General features: G+C 39.5%; 1 protein-coding gene across 4 annotated transcripts in view; it reads right to left on the bottom strand.

Annotated features, from left to right (window-relative positions):
- The window catches only part of TMOD3 (tropomodulin 3), an 84,420-nt gene that overhangs the window by 23,259 nt on the left and 45,197 nt on the right, over positions 1-15,964 (bottom strand). The window lies entirely within an intron of this gene.

Below are 15,964 nucleotides of genomic sequence, written 5' to 3'. Positions count from 1 at the left end.
GGCCATTAGTCTCAAGATGACCATTGTAATACTACATATCACATCCTCATGCGGCAAGGTCAGGGCAGGAAGGAAGGGCACTTTCTCAACTGCTGACTTTTATAAGGAAAACTGTCCGATAGATTTCTTCTCTGGTCTCGCTGACCAGCACCAGGTCACATGTCCATGCCCCACCTGCAAGGGTAGCTTGAAAAGCAAGCATCTGGCCTTTTCAGTCTATTTCAGAGATGGATTCTGCCAGTAAGGAAGAAGGAATTTTGTGAATGGTTGTTAAATAGAAAACTACCACATTTGTCCCAATGCTGAACCAGATGAAGTACACTTCTGTGCTCCCTTAATTCCCTGAACATTTCACTGTGGCTACACTTACTCATTTTGCATGTTTGTCTGTCCTCTGTGAGCTTTTCAATGTTCTGTTCCATCCTTACATTTCCTAGCTCACAGCAGGCAATCCAATTAGTTGAATAAATAATCTGGTGATCACCTCTAGCTCAACTACTTCATTGTATAAAGTATAATATAAATACCCTGGTTCAAAGTTACACAGCAGAGTTAGCACTAGAACACAGGTTCCAAACTCTCAACCCAGTAATTTTTCCAATAAACTGGTGGCTTTCAAACTTAACTCTTTAGCAGTGGACTTTTCAACTCAAACAAATGCTTATCTATATGGTGGAACGTAACTGACCTTCTTAGTACCAAACTTTGGAGTTTTGGTGATTATTAGATAACCTTTTATCATTAGTTCACAGATGAAGGCAAATCCAAATCATTACATTCTGATAATTCCTTAATACTTTTCACAGTGGCTGATATAACAAAGCGGCATACAATTCAGATGGCATGCCTTTAATTGCCATTTCAGGATAATTACGTTTTCCTGAGCAAAATCTTACCAGCACTTTAGGTGTCTATCTCCGTGGCTAATGTTGGCTGCACAATGGATTCACCTGGAAAATTTTAATAAATTCTGATGTCCAAGTCCCACCCCCAGAGATTCTGATTTAACTGGTCTGATGTGCTGTATGGGACATCTGGATTTTCAAAAGCTCTCTAGGAATTCTAATGCATAGCAGCCAAGGTCAAGAAACATTGGATTATGGTATTCACTTAGTAAACAAAACTGTATAAACTATCAAAAAGCTGCCTATGTCTTATTCTAGGGACCAATGGAATCTAAAGTGCTATAAAAATCTAAAATGTTTATTTTTGTAATCCTCATCCACAGTCCATAGAGACATTATTCTTTTTCTTTTTTTTTTTTGCAGAAGGGAGTTCCAATCCCCCATCAGCATGTTCTTTCTTTTTTTTTTTTAATGTTTATTTGTTTGGTTGCACCAGGTCTTAGTTGCGGCAGGCAGGCTCCTTAGTTGCAGCTCACCAGCTCCTTAGTTGTGGCATGCAAACTCTTAGTTGCGGCATGCATGTGGGATCTAGTTCCCTGGCCAGAGATCGAACCCAGGGTCCCTGCACTAGGGGTGTGGAGTCTTAACCACTGCGCCACCGGGGAAGTCCCGAGGCATTATTCTTATCTAATTTTTCCCCATACATAAACTTTTGCTAATACTTACAAATACAAAATGGATCTCATCAGAAAAAACAACAAAGCAAAACAAAATTTCCAAGGGCTTATGGAAATGCTGTGACACAGAAGTTTGCTCTATTTATACAGCTGTGAAATAATTCGGTACCTCTTCTGATACTCTTTATAATTTCTCTGTATGTAGAGATTTGTGTTGCAGAGGTATTTAGCTTATACAGTATTATGTTTTTAACACTACAAAAAGTAATCACTTCATATTTCTTCATGATTAAACATGAATACACTGTAAGAATTATACTTCAATGCGTATATATAAAATCTTGTTATAGAAAATTAAAAGTAAAGAAGATTACTTTTGTAAGAAAGGATAAAATAGGCAGAACTTAAGTTTAGTATTATGAATACAGTACTGTTCTATTATGAATACAGTACGGTTCTCCTCAAACTCTTTATAGACTTAACCCCTTAAACAAATCTCAGCTATTTGCAGAAAGTGACAAGGTGATTCTAAAATTCATGCGGAAATCCAAGAGGCCCAGTATAGCCAAACAATCTTGAAAAAGAACAGCTGAACGACTCACACTTCCCAATTTCAAAACTTAATACAAGACTTCACTGGTGACCCAGTGTCCACCTGCCAGTGCAGGGGACACGGGTTCAATCTCTGGTCCGGGAAGATCCCACGTGCCGTGGAGCAACTAAGCCCATGTGCCACAACTACTGAGCCTGCGCTCTAGAGCCCGCAAGCCACAACTGCTGAAGCTTGTGCGCCTACAGCCCATGCTCGGCAACAAAAGAAGCCACCACGATGAGAAGCCCACGCACCGCAACCAAGAGTAGCCCCCGCTCACCACAACTAGACAAAGCCTGCACGCAGCAACGAAGACCCAACGCAGCCAAAAATAAATAAATAATTTTTTAAAAAACCTAAATACAAAGTTACTGTAATCAAGATAGTGTTATGGTGTACACGGAAAGACATTTACATCAATGAAATAGAATTGAGAACCCAGAAATAAACTCATATTTATGGTCAATTGAATTTCTACAAAGATACCAAGACAATTCGATTGAGCAAGAGTTGTCTTTTCAACAAATAGTGCTTGGACAGTTGGATAGCTATATGCAAAAGAAGTTGAAGTGGACCCCTATATTTCATACCATACACAAATATTAATTCAAAATGAATTACAGACCTAAATGTAAGAGCTAAAACTATAACTGAGAAAAAAAAACCCTAAGAGTAAATATCCATGGCCTTGAGTTAGGGAATGATTTCTTAGATATAACAACAAAATTACAAACAACAGGACTTCCCTGGTGGCAGAGTGGTTAAGAATCCACCTGCCAGCTCTATTTACAATAGCCAGGACATGGAAGCAACCTAAGTGTCCATCAACAGACGAATAGATAAAGAATATGTGGCACATATATACAATGAAATATTACTCAGCCACAAAAAGAAACAAAATTGAGTTACTTGTAGTGAGGTGGATGGACCTAGAGTCTGTCATACACACTGAAGTAAGTCAGAAAGATAAAAACAAATACCGTATGCTAACACATATATATGGAATCTAAGAAAAAAAAAAAAGGTCATGAAGAACCTAGGAGCAAGATGGGAATAAAGACACAGACCTACTGGAGAATGGACTTGAGGATATTGGGAGGGGGAAGGGTAAGCTGGGACAAAGTGAGAGAGTGGCACAGACATATATACACTACCAAACGTAAAATAGATAGCTAGTGGGAAGCAGCTGCATAGCATAGGGAGATCAGCTCGGTGCTTTGTGACCACCTAAGGGGTGGGATAGGGAGGGTGGGAGGGAGGGAGACGCAAGAGGGAAGAGAGATGGGAATACATGTATATGTATAACTGATTCACTTTGTTATAAAGCAGAAACTAACATACCATTGTAAAGCAACTATACTCCAATAAAGATGTTAAAAAAACCCAAAACAACAACAACAAAAAAAACCAAAAAAAAAAATAAAAAATAAAAAGAATCCGCCTGCCAGTGCAGGGGACACAGGTTCGATCTCTGCTCCAGGAAGATCCCACATGCTATGGAGCAACTAAGCCCGTGTGCCACAACTACTGAAGCCTGTGCACCTAGAGCCCACGCTCCACAACAAGAGAAGCCACTGCAATGAGAAGCCCACACACCGCAATGAAAAGAGTAGACCCTGCTCCCCGCAACTAAAGAAAAAGCCTGTGTGCAGGAATAAAGACCCAATGCATCCAAAATAAATAAATAAATAAAATTTAAAAGGTTATTGTAAAACAAAAAAAATTACAAACAACAAAAGAGAAAAATACATAAATTGAACTATATCAAAATCTATAATTTTGTGGGACAATGATACCACCAAAAAATTAAAAGACAAGCTACAGAATGAGAGAAGAAAAATTTCAAATCATATATTTGATAAGAAACATATCTAGACTATATAAAAAGTGTTTATCAATAATAAATCAAATAGTTTGATTAACTGACAAAAATCAGTAATAAAAAGACATCCCAATTTAAAAATAGGCAAAGGATTTGAAGAGACATTTATCCACAGAAGATATAAGATGTCTAAGAGCACATGAAAAAATGCTCAATACCATTAGTCATTAGGGAAATGCAAATCAAAACCACAAAGTATGTTATCACTTCACACCTACTAAGATGGCTATAATCAAAACGACAGACAAGAGTAGGCCAGGATGTGGAGAAATCGGAACCCTAATACATTGCTGGTGGGAATGTAAAATCGTGCAGCCACTTTGGAAAACAATTTGGCAGTTCTTCAAATTGTTAAAAAATAGTTACTAAATGACCCAGCAATTCCACTAGTAGGTATACATAGCAAACTGTACACAAGTGTTCACAGCAGCATTATTCATAATAGCTAAAAAGTGGAAACAATCCAAATGTCCATCAACTGATAAATGGAGAAACAAAGTTTGTGTTTCCATACAATGAAATATTATTCATCCATAAAAAGGAATGAAACACTGAAACAGGCTAAAACACAGATGAAACTCCCAAACGCTAGGCTAAGTGAAGGAAGTCAGTCATAAATACATACTGTATGATTCCATTTATTTGAAATGTCCAGAATACGCAAATTTAGAGACAGAAAGTTGATTAGCGGTTTTCTGGGGCTGGAGAATAGAGTGAGGAATGGAGACTATTCATAGGTACAGCGTTTCCTTTTGGGATGATAAAAATGTTCTAAACTTAAGATTATGGTGATAGTTATACAACTCTGTGAATGTACTAAAAACCATTGAACTGTACACTTTAAATGGGTAAATTTTATGATGTGGGTTGCACCTTAAACGCATTCAGCCAGATAGTGCTTGTGCTTCTTAGTTAAAATCAGCTGTTCTCTGGGAAATACATAATTAGCAAACTGCTTGACTGATTCCATATTAACAGAAAATGCATTTCTAAACATGTGTGTTAATTTAAATTAGTCTCATATAAATTAGATTTAAGTTACAAATCTTAATTACTAAGAGATGCTGATAAATAGATCTCCATTATAATGGTTAATGTGATCTGTGCCCTCAATGTCTTGCAGGATGAGTGAAATGTTCAGCTTTCATTCGACGTATAGGTATTGTGTGTGTGTGTGTGTGTGTGTGTGTGTGTGTGTGTGTGTGTGTGTGTGTGTGTGTGTGTGTGTGTGTGTGTGTGTGTGTGTGTGTGTGTGCGCGCGCGCGTGTTTGCAGAGGGTAGGGGAATGTGTAAATTTGATACTGCTTTTATCCAAAACCATCTGTTAACAAAATTAGTACACCATTTTATTATGATCATCTTTCTTCTGATGTTTTTTTTAAAAATCATGGATTATTCTTTATAGAAATTTCAGTCTCATTCTGATAAAATGATTCAACATATATAAAGCAACTGGTATACAGTAAACGCAATAGACACGTTAATTAGTTATTCTTATTTTCTCTGGAATTTCTTGCATGTGTATGTGAGAGAGACACAGAGAGTTTTCCAAAACAAACAACCCAGGAGGACTGAAAACCATAAAGTTCCAAGTATCTATATCAGTGATTCTTTTTTTAAAATTCATTCATTCATTCATTTATGGCTGAGTTGGGTCTTTGTTGCTGTGCACAGGCTTTCTCTAGTTGTGGTGAGCGGGGGCTACTCTTCGTTGCGGTGTGCGGGCTTCTCATTGTGGTGGCTTCTCTTGTTGCGGAGCACGGGCTCTAGGCGTGCGGGTTTCAGTAGCTGTGGCTCACGGGCTCTAGAGCGCAGGCTCGGTAGTTGTAGCACATGGGCTTAGTTGCTCCGCAGCGTGTGGGATCTTCCTGGACCAGGGCTTGAACCCATGTCCCGTGCATTGGCAGGTACATTCTTAAGCATTGCCCCACCAGGGAAGCCCTATATCAGTGATTCCTAAACTCAGAAAATGAACACTGACTAGGCATGGATATTTTTGAAAAAGCTCCCTACATGATTCTGATTTTTACCTACTCATGTTGATAAAGTGCTAATCTGTATAATTACAGCTCTGAAAAGATTAGGATGAGTACTCCTGTACTGATCTAATTTTACTTTTCCTCTCCTTGAAATATGTTCTAAAAGCTCTGGCTTATAACTTTTAATATTTGTATTTATTTGAAATAACATAATGTCTTAAAAAATGGTTATTCACTTCTATTCTTCAGTACACAGCATTCTATCTAAATACCTTATTTAACAAAGCAACATCTAAAACTGGATTTTTTAAAAACTGAAATTACAGTTCTTTACAGTGTAGCAAAATATGAAAATAAGCAATGACAAGATCAGAAAAAATCTCTCAGACAAGTATGAAAAGATATGCTTGCCACCCCCAAATGAAACAAAACAAAAACAGGGCTATGACTCTTGGTTGCTAAGAATGTTGAAAGAGTTCAGTAATGTTTCTGTAACTACAAAATGGCAGCTAAGGAAATAGAATAAACCAAGATAAGAATTCATATAATGGTAGCTTAAATGCATGGCATTTATCCAAACCTGTGTTTGTGCCAAGAGGAGAAAAAAAAAAAAAGGAATATCTTGCCAAGATCCTTGTTATTGTTCTAAAATAAGTAAGATAGTATGAACCATGTTAACAATTTTATTGCCAGGACCTTTCTTCACAAGTCTTCATCTCTTTTGCTCTGATATCAAGTTACAGCTACCACAAGGTTAAGAATTATCTTAGTCATGGTCCCATCCTTGCTAAGTATATAAAATGTACAATAACTAGGGGCTTCCCTGGTGGCGCAGTGGTTGAGAGTCTGCCTGCCGATGCAGGGGACACGGGTTCGTGTCCCGGTCCGGGAAGATCCCACATGCCGCGGAGCGGCTGGGCCCGTGAGCCATGGCCGCCGAGCCTGCGTGTCCAGAGCCTGTGCTCCACAACGGGAGAGGCCACAACAGTGAGAGGCCTGCGTACCACACAAAAAAAAAAAAAAAAAAAAGTACAATAACTAGAAACAGAGCAGTCTCTTAGTTATTTCATTTCTACAGAGGTGAAAGGCCCTAGCTAATTTTACTATGTGTATGTTTATAAGCTACCTTGTTCCAGAAAAGATTTAAGGGAACTAGGCCACTATAATCTCCACAGGGGGCTTTGGGATATCCTTTTGACAGGAAGAGCCCAAACCTCAAATCAACCCAACCAAAGGATGAGGGGGCAGATACTGGAAAGGCATTTTTGGTTTGACCCAACAGCACACATGACACCTTCTCAATACTACAATATGATCACCAAAAAATGCTTCTTTATTCAACAAATGTTTAGTGAGCCTGTATATACTAGATAATGAGCTAGAAAGATAACATAAGGAAAATGAAATATGAGATTCTTTACTTTGAGGAGCTTATACTCTAGTTGGGGAAACAGGATATCTATTGTATATGATTCTGGAGACTTCCACTTCTGGCCAAGATGGAGTAATAGGGTCAGGATTTACCCATGACTGAAACAACCCCAAAATGGACAAAATATAAGAAAGTTTACAAGACACTGATCATCAGGCAAAAAAGAACAGTGATTCCTGAGAGATGAGAAACAAAGTGAGCTCCATGACTGCCCAGGTTACTGCCTGGAGGAAAGTGTCCAGGCTGCAGCACAGAGAACAGAACCCAGGCAGAGCCTGGGGAACTATCTGAACCAAAGAGACACAGCTGAGGTCCAGAAAGACAAGGGCAGCCAGCGTTTATAGAACAGAGTGCCAGAGAGGACAGAGTTACACAGTGCACTCTGGAGATATGCAGAGGGCTGCCTTTTAGCGTTCAGCAGAGCAGCACATGTGTATGATGAAACTACCTTGGGCGAAGGAAAAAAACCACCTGAAAAAATTAGAAATAACAGTGCACAGGCTCGTGCAGGGCTGGGAATAGAACGTGCTCCCACCAGCCAGACTGGAAAACCTCATAATTCACAGGGCACTGGGTAGAGAACTCAGGAGAGTCTTGCCTCAGTAGTGGAGAAATAATGAGCCCTAGACCGAACTGCTGCAGTCCCACCTAACAAATCTGAAAAGCAAGACCCTAAAGGATCAAATGACCAAATTGTTTCCATATAACTTAATCTTGTCTCAGAATGAAACTCAAGACTATTTATAGGGGTATCAAAATATCCAGCACCCAAAAAGTTAAAATTCATAATGTCTGGTATCCAATAAAAAAATTACCAGCACGCAAAGAAGCAGGGAAATTCGACCCGTAAGGAAGAGAAAAAAAAAATCAATATATCAAAACTGACTTAGCAATGACAGATGATAAAATCAGCAGGTAAGGATATTAAAACAGTTATTATATTCCATAGGTTCAAAATGTTATATAGAGACATGGAAGATATGAAACAAACAAACAAAAAGTTGGAAAGAGAACAAAGAACTGATGGGACAAATAGAAAAGATATACTATGTTAACACTAATCTGAAGAAAGCAAGATTGGTTATATTAATATCAGACAAAGTAGATTTCAGAGCAAAGAATATTACCAGGGATAAAGAAGGTCATTCCATAATGATAAAATAGGCAATGCATCAAGAGGATATACAAGCTTAAATCAACTAAAAAGAAAAAACATGGAGGGAGGAGTCAAGATGGTGGTGTGGGAGGACAAGGAGTTAGCGTCTCCCCACAACTAGGGCATGTGCCGGCCGCTGATGGAGGACTCTACCCCCAAGGAGATGGGAGGAACCCCAGAGTGAACCAGTAGGATGTAGGGGGACTTAGGGGGAAGGAGAAGTAGAGGCCAGACAAGATCGGCAACCCTGAAGCTGGAGAGATCAGGAGAGGCAGGTGGGAGGGACTCTCTGGGAAGAGCGGGAGAGGAGTGGAGGGTGATCTCCTGGACCACTGGGGCCAGGGAGCCTGCTGAGCTCCCAAGCCGGTTCCCCACCTTTTCAAAGCCCCCTCCAGGCCACATGGGTCCTGGGGGCATAGGAGAGAGGCCAGGGAGATCAGGAGACGCAGGTGGGAGGGGCCCTCCCACACCCCAGACTGGAGGAGCAGGAGAGGAGAGGAGGGCATTTGCCCCACCCACTCGAGCCCAGGAAGCCTGCTGCACTCCCAGGTGAGGTCCCCTGCCCTCTGAGACTGGGACCCTTCAGTTCCTTGAGCCTAAGCCCCACCCCACACAGCCCCCAGGGCCTTTTCCAGTGCTGTGGGTCCTGAGCATTGGCCCTGCCCACCACCCAAACCTCGCCCTTGCTTAGGCCCTGCTCTCCACAGCCAAGGCCTTCCCCCGCTCCTCTTATTTATTATTATTTTTCTTTTCCCTCCTCCTCTTTTTTTTACTATTGTGGTACTGATGTACCTTCCACTTGTTGATTCATCTATATTTTTATTTTTACATCCTTTCTAACATATCTGTTAGTTTCCTAGTCTAATTTTTTTTTTTTTACTTTGTTATTGTTCTTTTCTTTTTCGGCACCCCATGCGGCTTGCAGGATCTTGATTTGCTAGCACGGGGTCGGGTGGAAGCTCCTGCGGTGGGAGCTCTGAGTCTGAACCACTGGACTAACAGACACCTTCAGACTCCAGGGAATATTCATCGGAGTGAGATCTCACAGACTTCCTCTCTCAGCACCAAGACCCAGCTCTACCCAATAGCCTACAAACTCCAGTGTTGGAAGCCTCAGGCCAAACAACCAGTAAAACAGGAACATAATCCCATTCATTAAAAAAAAAAAAAAAAAGATGGCAAGAAAATATGTCACAGATGAAGGAGCAAGGTAAAAACCTACAAGACCAAACAAATGAAGAGGAACTAGGCAATCTACCTGAAAAAGAATTCAGAGTAATGATAGTAAAGATGATCCAGAATCTCGGAAACAGAATGGAAGCATGGCCTGAGAAAATACAGGAAATGTTTAACAAAGATCCAGAAGAACTAAAGAACAAACAAACAGATGGACAACACCATAACTGAAATGAAAAATACACTAGAAGGAATCAATAACAGAATAACGGAGGCAGAAGAACAAATAAGTGAGCTGGAAGACTAAATGGTGGAAATAACTGCCTAGGAACAGAATAAAGAAAAAAGAATGAGAAGAATTGAAGACAATCTCAGAGACCTCTGGGACAACACTAAATGCACCAACATTCGAATTATAGGGGTCCCAGAAGAGGAAGAGAAAAAGAAAGGGTCTGAAAAAATATTTGAAGAGATTAGAGTGGAAAATTTCCCTAATATGGGAAAGGAAATAGTCACCCAAGTCCAGGAAGCACACATGGGGACATGTGTATGCATATGGCTTATTCGCTTTGTTGTGCAACAGAAACTATCACGGTATTGTGAGGCAATTATACTCCAATAAAGATCTATTAAAAAATAAAAAACCTAATAACAGAGCCTCACAGTGTATGATTGTGGAACAATTAAAATCAAACTTCTGTGGTATGCAAATTATATACAGACATGTTGGAGGGACAGGAATATCTAGAGTGGGTATGTTTATACAGGGAAAGTTTCCCATAAAACATGAACAATCCATCAGGCTAACTCCCCACCCCAAAGGAGTAGTGAGTGAATCATTCAAAAGATACAGTGACTAGTCTCCAAAGGAGATGCCTGCATCTGCATGACTAATTTAAATAGCCCAGTCTGCATATCAGTGCCTGATAAGACCACTTTTTAGAGGTATATAAAGGACATTTAGAATTTATGAAATTTGAGTACAAAAATAGATCCAGTCTTTATCTTGAATTTAGTGGAAACCAACTGCACACTCGCAGTTACATAATCCTGCTGATTTAGGCAGTTTATAACTATGATCCTTCTGGTTGAAGGAATCAAGTCCGCCTTTCCTCCAAAAAGAAATCATGTACTCAGAAAGATGAGGGAAGCATCTTTCAGAAGAGTGACTATAGTAAGTTTTCTGGAAGGCTAAGGGAACTGTGAATAAATAATCTAGAAAGTATATGAGAACCCTTACTTTAAGGCAATCTGGTTAAATTCACCTTTAGTTAAGCAGAGCAGGGCATAGGAGATTCTTGGGAAGAAAACCCAAGGGCATTCCTTTATCCAGGAGGGGAAGGGAAACCACCAGAAAGAATAGGTGGCTCTACCCCAAGGGCCAACTGGGAGCACAGGCATGCTCTTCAAGGTGGGGAGGAGCCCAACCTAGGAGTGTCAGTGGCTCGAAGGGCGGGGTTCTTTGGTGGTGCATAGGAGAGAGTGTACAAGGTACAGCAGGCTCTAGTCTATGAAATAAGGGACAATGAGGGGAAAAAAAGTCTTCGGCTAGGTAAGGGTAAAGTGTGATGTTAGACGTGGGGAGGAAGACTCCTGGCAAAGCAAAGCAAAATGAGAGTCAGTAAGAAGTATTAAAAACTGGGCCCAATTATTTCTCTAACTGTCAAATCCATGGCAAGGCTTTGAGCCTTATCTATCCTGGAGACAGAATATTCAAGATATGTAAAAATATGATGAGAAATAATAACCAGTCAGAACTCTGCATTTTCACCATTCTCAGGAATGAGAAAGAGCTGGATAAATACTCTCCTTCACCCTTGATCTATGCCTCAGTTACATCTTCTGCAACATTTCAAGGAGAAAAGGGTAAAAAGCTTCCCAACATTTTAATATTATATCTTGAAGCAAAAGGAACATTATATTGCAATTATGTTATTGTTTTAATTTTCTTAAACACTTAGTTTCTCAACATTTTGAACACAGTAGGCTCATAGCAAAGACATTTCCATTAATCTCTACCAAGATTACTTGATACCATGATACCATTCCTACCATGAGCTTGTTAGATTTAGATGAACTTAACAGATGTATATTGTGGATTCTACTGTAAACAATGCAGTTAAAAACAATCCTTAATATATCTTTTGTCAGCTGTGCCTTATTAGCTGCCTAATACCTTCTTTTTTGCTGTCAACAAAATTAGTTATTAAAAGGAGCACATTTATTACTGTAGGACAAAATGTTCCCAAAATGCATCGAAGACATAATGCCTTGAATTTCACCTAATTAGGATGAATTCCTCCTTCTCAGATGTTGACATATGCTTTTAATTCCGTAAAATGTACAATTATAAACAACCATTTCACAAATCACAAAATGAAATTACTAATATATCTCTATATAACAACCCTCAAGTGCCTTTTCGAGGCAGTCAGAGATGATCTAGAAAGATGAAATTTGGCATGAGTGTGTAGTTTTTGTTCATGGTCAAAAAGAAAAATCATGAAATGTCCAATTTTCAGTTTTATGGGTATTCCCTTTTGTCATACCAGTTCTGTATAATTTTAGCTCCAGAAAGAGTGTGTCTTTAAGTTAAAAAATAACAAGTATAATTAATCATCATTTAGTCTCAGAATATAAGAAAGTAGTTGGATAACTATTCCTTTTAGTGGTTCCCAATTTTTCTTTTAAAAGAGAATTGAGTAGTCATCTTTAAAAATAATTTACAATGAGAGATCCCTATGAGATTCTGGCATATAACTTGGAAGAAGTTCAAGGAACTGAGTGAATCGCTGTAACATTCCCTGGTACAGAAAACTAATACTGCCATTGGGGACTGAACTCTGAAACCAGTCATCTTAGTATGAAAAATGATTTAGTTTAGAGAACAATGGCACATTTTACAGATTCTAACTAGTCTGAGCACACCAAAAAAGTAAAATGCTTTTATTTCTTAACAGGTTTGCAAACTGTTTTAAGAAGAACCAGGAGAAACTCTTCTGTCTGGGAAGGCATCCTCCATCTGAAAGTCTATCTCCTGTGAAATAAGCCATTAAGTGAGAAACCTGGTACTCAACCCAGGTGAGGGTCATTGGAGAGGCAGCTTAAAAGGGTCATTGGAGAGGCAGCTTAAAAGGGTCATTGGAGAGGGTAAAGGGTCATTGGAGAGGTAAAGGGTCATTGGAGAGGCAGCTTAAAGGGTCATTGGAGAGGCAGCTTAAAAAAACAAGCTTCTGAATTCTCAGAGCTAAGGAGGGGATTCACATTTAGCTTGATTGGAAGGTATGTTAATACGATGTACATGAATTACTCTGAGGATCTTCTGGAATGTCATCAAAATCTTGGGGATGAGACCCAAAGAAAGGAAGGCATATTAGTGACTACGAATAACCAAGGCCAACCAATTTAAGACTGAGCTCCAGGGTGGCTTTAAGAAGCCAAGAGCCGTCTTTTAGCTGTATTTCAAAACAGAGCTCTGCAACCAAAGTTCTCCAGTTGTTGAAGGTAAACTTGCCCTTCTTCATGTCTACAATACTGCAACATGGCTTTTAAGGCTTGGCCTGAGGAACATGACACATAGAGGGCCCATAAATAAACCCATGCACCTATGGTCAACTCATCTATGACAAAGGAGGCAAGAATATACAATAGAGAAAAGACAGTCTCTTCAATAAGTGGTGCTGGGAAAACTGGACAGCTACATGTAAAAGAATGAAATTAGAACATTCTCTAACACCATATACAAAAATAAACTCTAAATGGATTAAAGACCTAAATGTAAGACCTGAAACCATAAAACTCCTAGAAGAAAACATAGGCAGAACACTCTTTGACATAAATCTTAGTATTTTTTTGGATCTGTCACCTAAGGCAAAAGAAAAGCAAAAATAAACAAACGGGATGTAATTAAATTTAAAAGCTTTTTGCACAGCAAAGGAAACCAAGACAACCTACTGAACGGGAAAAAATACTTGCAAATGATATGACTGATAAGTGGTTAATACCCAATATATATAAACAGCTCATAAAACACAACATCAAAAAAACTAACAACCTGATTAAAAAATGGTTAGAAGACCTAAAGAGATATTTTTCCAAAGAAGACAAAGAGACGGCCAAGAGGCACACAAAAAGGTGCTCAACGTCATAAGCACCAGAGAAACGCAAATTAAAACCACAATGAGATATCACCTCACACCTGTCAGAACGGCTATCATCAAAAAAACCCACAAATAACAAAAGTTGGTGAGGATGTGGAGAAAACGAACCCTTGGTGGGAATGTAAATTGGTGCAGCCACTGTGGAGAACAGTATGGAGGTTCCTCAAAAAACTAAAAATAGAACTACCATATGATCCAGCAATTCCAGTCCTGTGTATACATCTGAAGAAAACAAAAACACTAATTCAAAAAGGTACATGAACCCAATGTTCATGGCAGCATTATTTACAATAGCCAAGATACGGAAGCAACCTAAGTGTCCAACAACAGATGAACGGATAAAGAAGATGTGGTATGTATGTACAATGGAATAGTACTCAGCCATTAAAAAGAATGAAATTTTGCCATTTGCAACAACATGGATGGACTTGGATGGTATTATGCTTAGTGAAATAAGTCAGACAGAGAAAGACAAATACCGCATGTTATCACTTATATGTGGAATCTAAAAAATAAAACAAACTGGTGAATACAACAAAAAAGAAACAGACTCACAGATATAGAAAACAAACTAGTGGTTACCAGGGGGAGAGGAAAGGGGGCGGGGGCAAAATAGGGATAGGGTATTAAGAGGTACAAACCACTATGTATAAAATAAATAGGATAGGGACTTCCCTGGTGGTCCAGTGGGTAAGACCCCGAGCTCCCAATGCAAGGGGCCTGGGTTTGATCCCTGGTCAGGGAACTAGATCCCGCATGCATGCCGGAACTAAGAGTCCACATGCTGTAACTAAAGATCCTGTGTGCCGCAACTAAGACCCAGCACAGCCTAAATAAATACATATTTAAAAATAAATAAATAAATAGGGTACAAGGATATACTGTACAGCACAGGGAATATAGCTAATATTTTATAATAACTAAATGAAGTATAACCTTTAAAAATGTGAATCACTGTGTTGTATACCTGAAACTTATAAACTGTACATCAACTATACCTCAATTTTTACAAAAAGGAATGAATGAACAAATGAATGAATAAATAAATCTGTCTCTCTCTACACACACACACACACACACACACACACACCCTTTTGGTTCTATTTCTCTGGAGAACCCTGACTAATACAAGTATCTAAGGTAGTGATTCTCAACTAGAGATAAGGGGAAGTGGGGTCGATAAAAAGAGCAGAGGGGTTGGGGATGATAATTTTGAAAAGGCATGGGCAGACCTTGTGGAATACCTACTCAAAAGCCATTCACAACCTTCGTCTATTACAGAGGTGGGAATACTAAAATGAATTTTCCACCTTCCCCTGCAACTAAGGGATAGCCATGTAACAGAGTTGTGGCCAGAAGGGCTTCCTTCCCAAATAAAAAGCTAAAGCCTTACTAGGAAAAAGCACTATGCCCTAACCATTCTCTCCACCTGGCCTACTAAGGATTCAGATGTAAAACCAGTGCCTGGAAGAGCTGAAGATCAACTCTACTGCTGCCACCATTCCCCAGTGTTCCATGCACAGCATTTTAAATAGGAGTGCAAGCAGAATCTGGCTTCTTAGGCCAACCTGTATTGAAAGCTGAGAAATTTAACCTACTTCATGTTAAATGTTATTATATAGACAGCTTTTAAAATTATAGCTGTACTCCTTCTCCACTGAGGCTAGCTAAGGTCAAAATCTGCAATGGGGGGCTTCCCTGGTGGCACAGTGGTTAATAATCCGCCTGCCAAAACAGGAGACACGGGTTCGATCCCTGGTCCGGGAAGATCCCACATGCTGAGGAGCAACTAAGCCCGTCTGCCACAACTACTGAGCCTGAGCTCTAGAGCCTGCAAGCCACAACTACTGAGCCCACACACCTAGAGCCCGTGCTCTGCAACAAGAGAAGCCACCACAATGAGAAGCCCGCACACTGCAACGAAGGGTAGCCTCTGTTCACCACAACTAGAGAAAGCCTGAGTACAGCAATGAAGACACAACACAGCCAAAAATAAATAAATAAAATAAATTAAAAAAAAAAATCTGCAATGGGAAGGACTTGGACTAGAAGAATTTCCTGAAAG

Source organism: Lagenorhynchus albirostris, chromosome 1 (genome assembly GCF_949774975.1).
Source record: "Lagenorhynchus albirostris chromosome 1, mLagAlb1.1, whole genome shotgun sequence".
In the NCBI taxonomy this organism is placed as follows: Eukaryota; Metazoa; Chordata; class Mammalia; order Artiodactyla; family Delphinidae; genus Lagenorhynchus; species Lagenorhynchus albirostris.
Note: the sequence above shows the minus strand (reverse complement) of the source record. Positions and strands in the feature narration are given on the sequence as shown.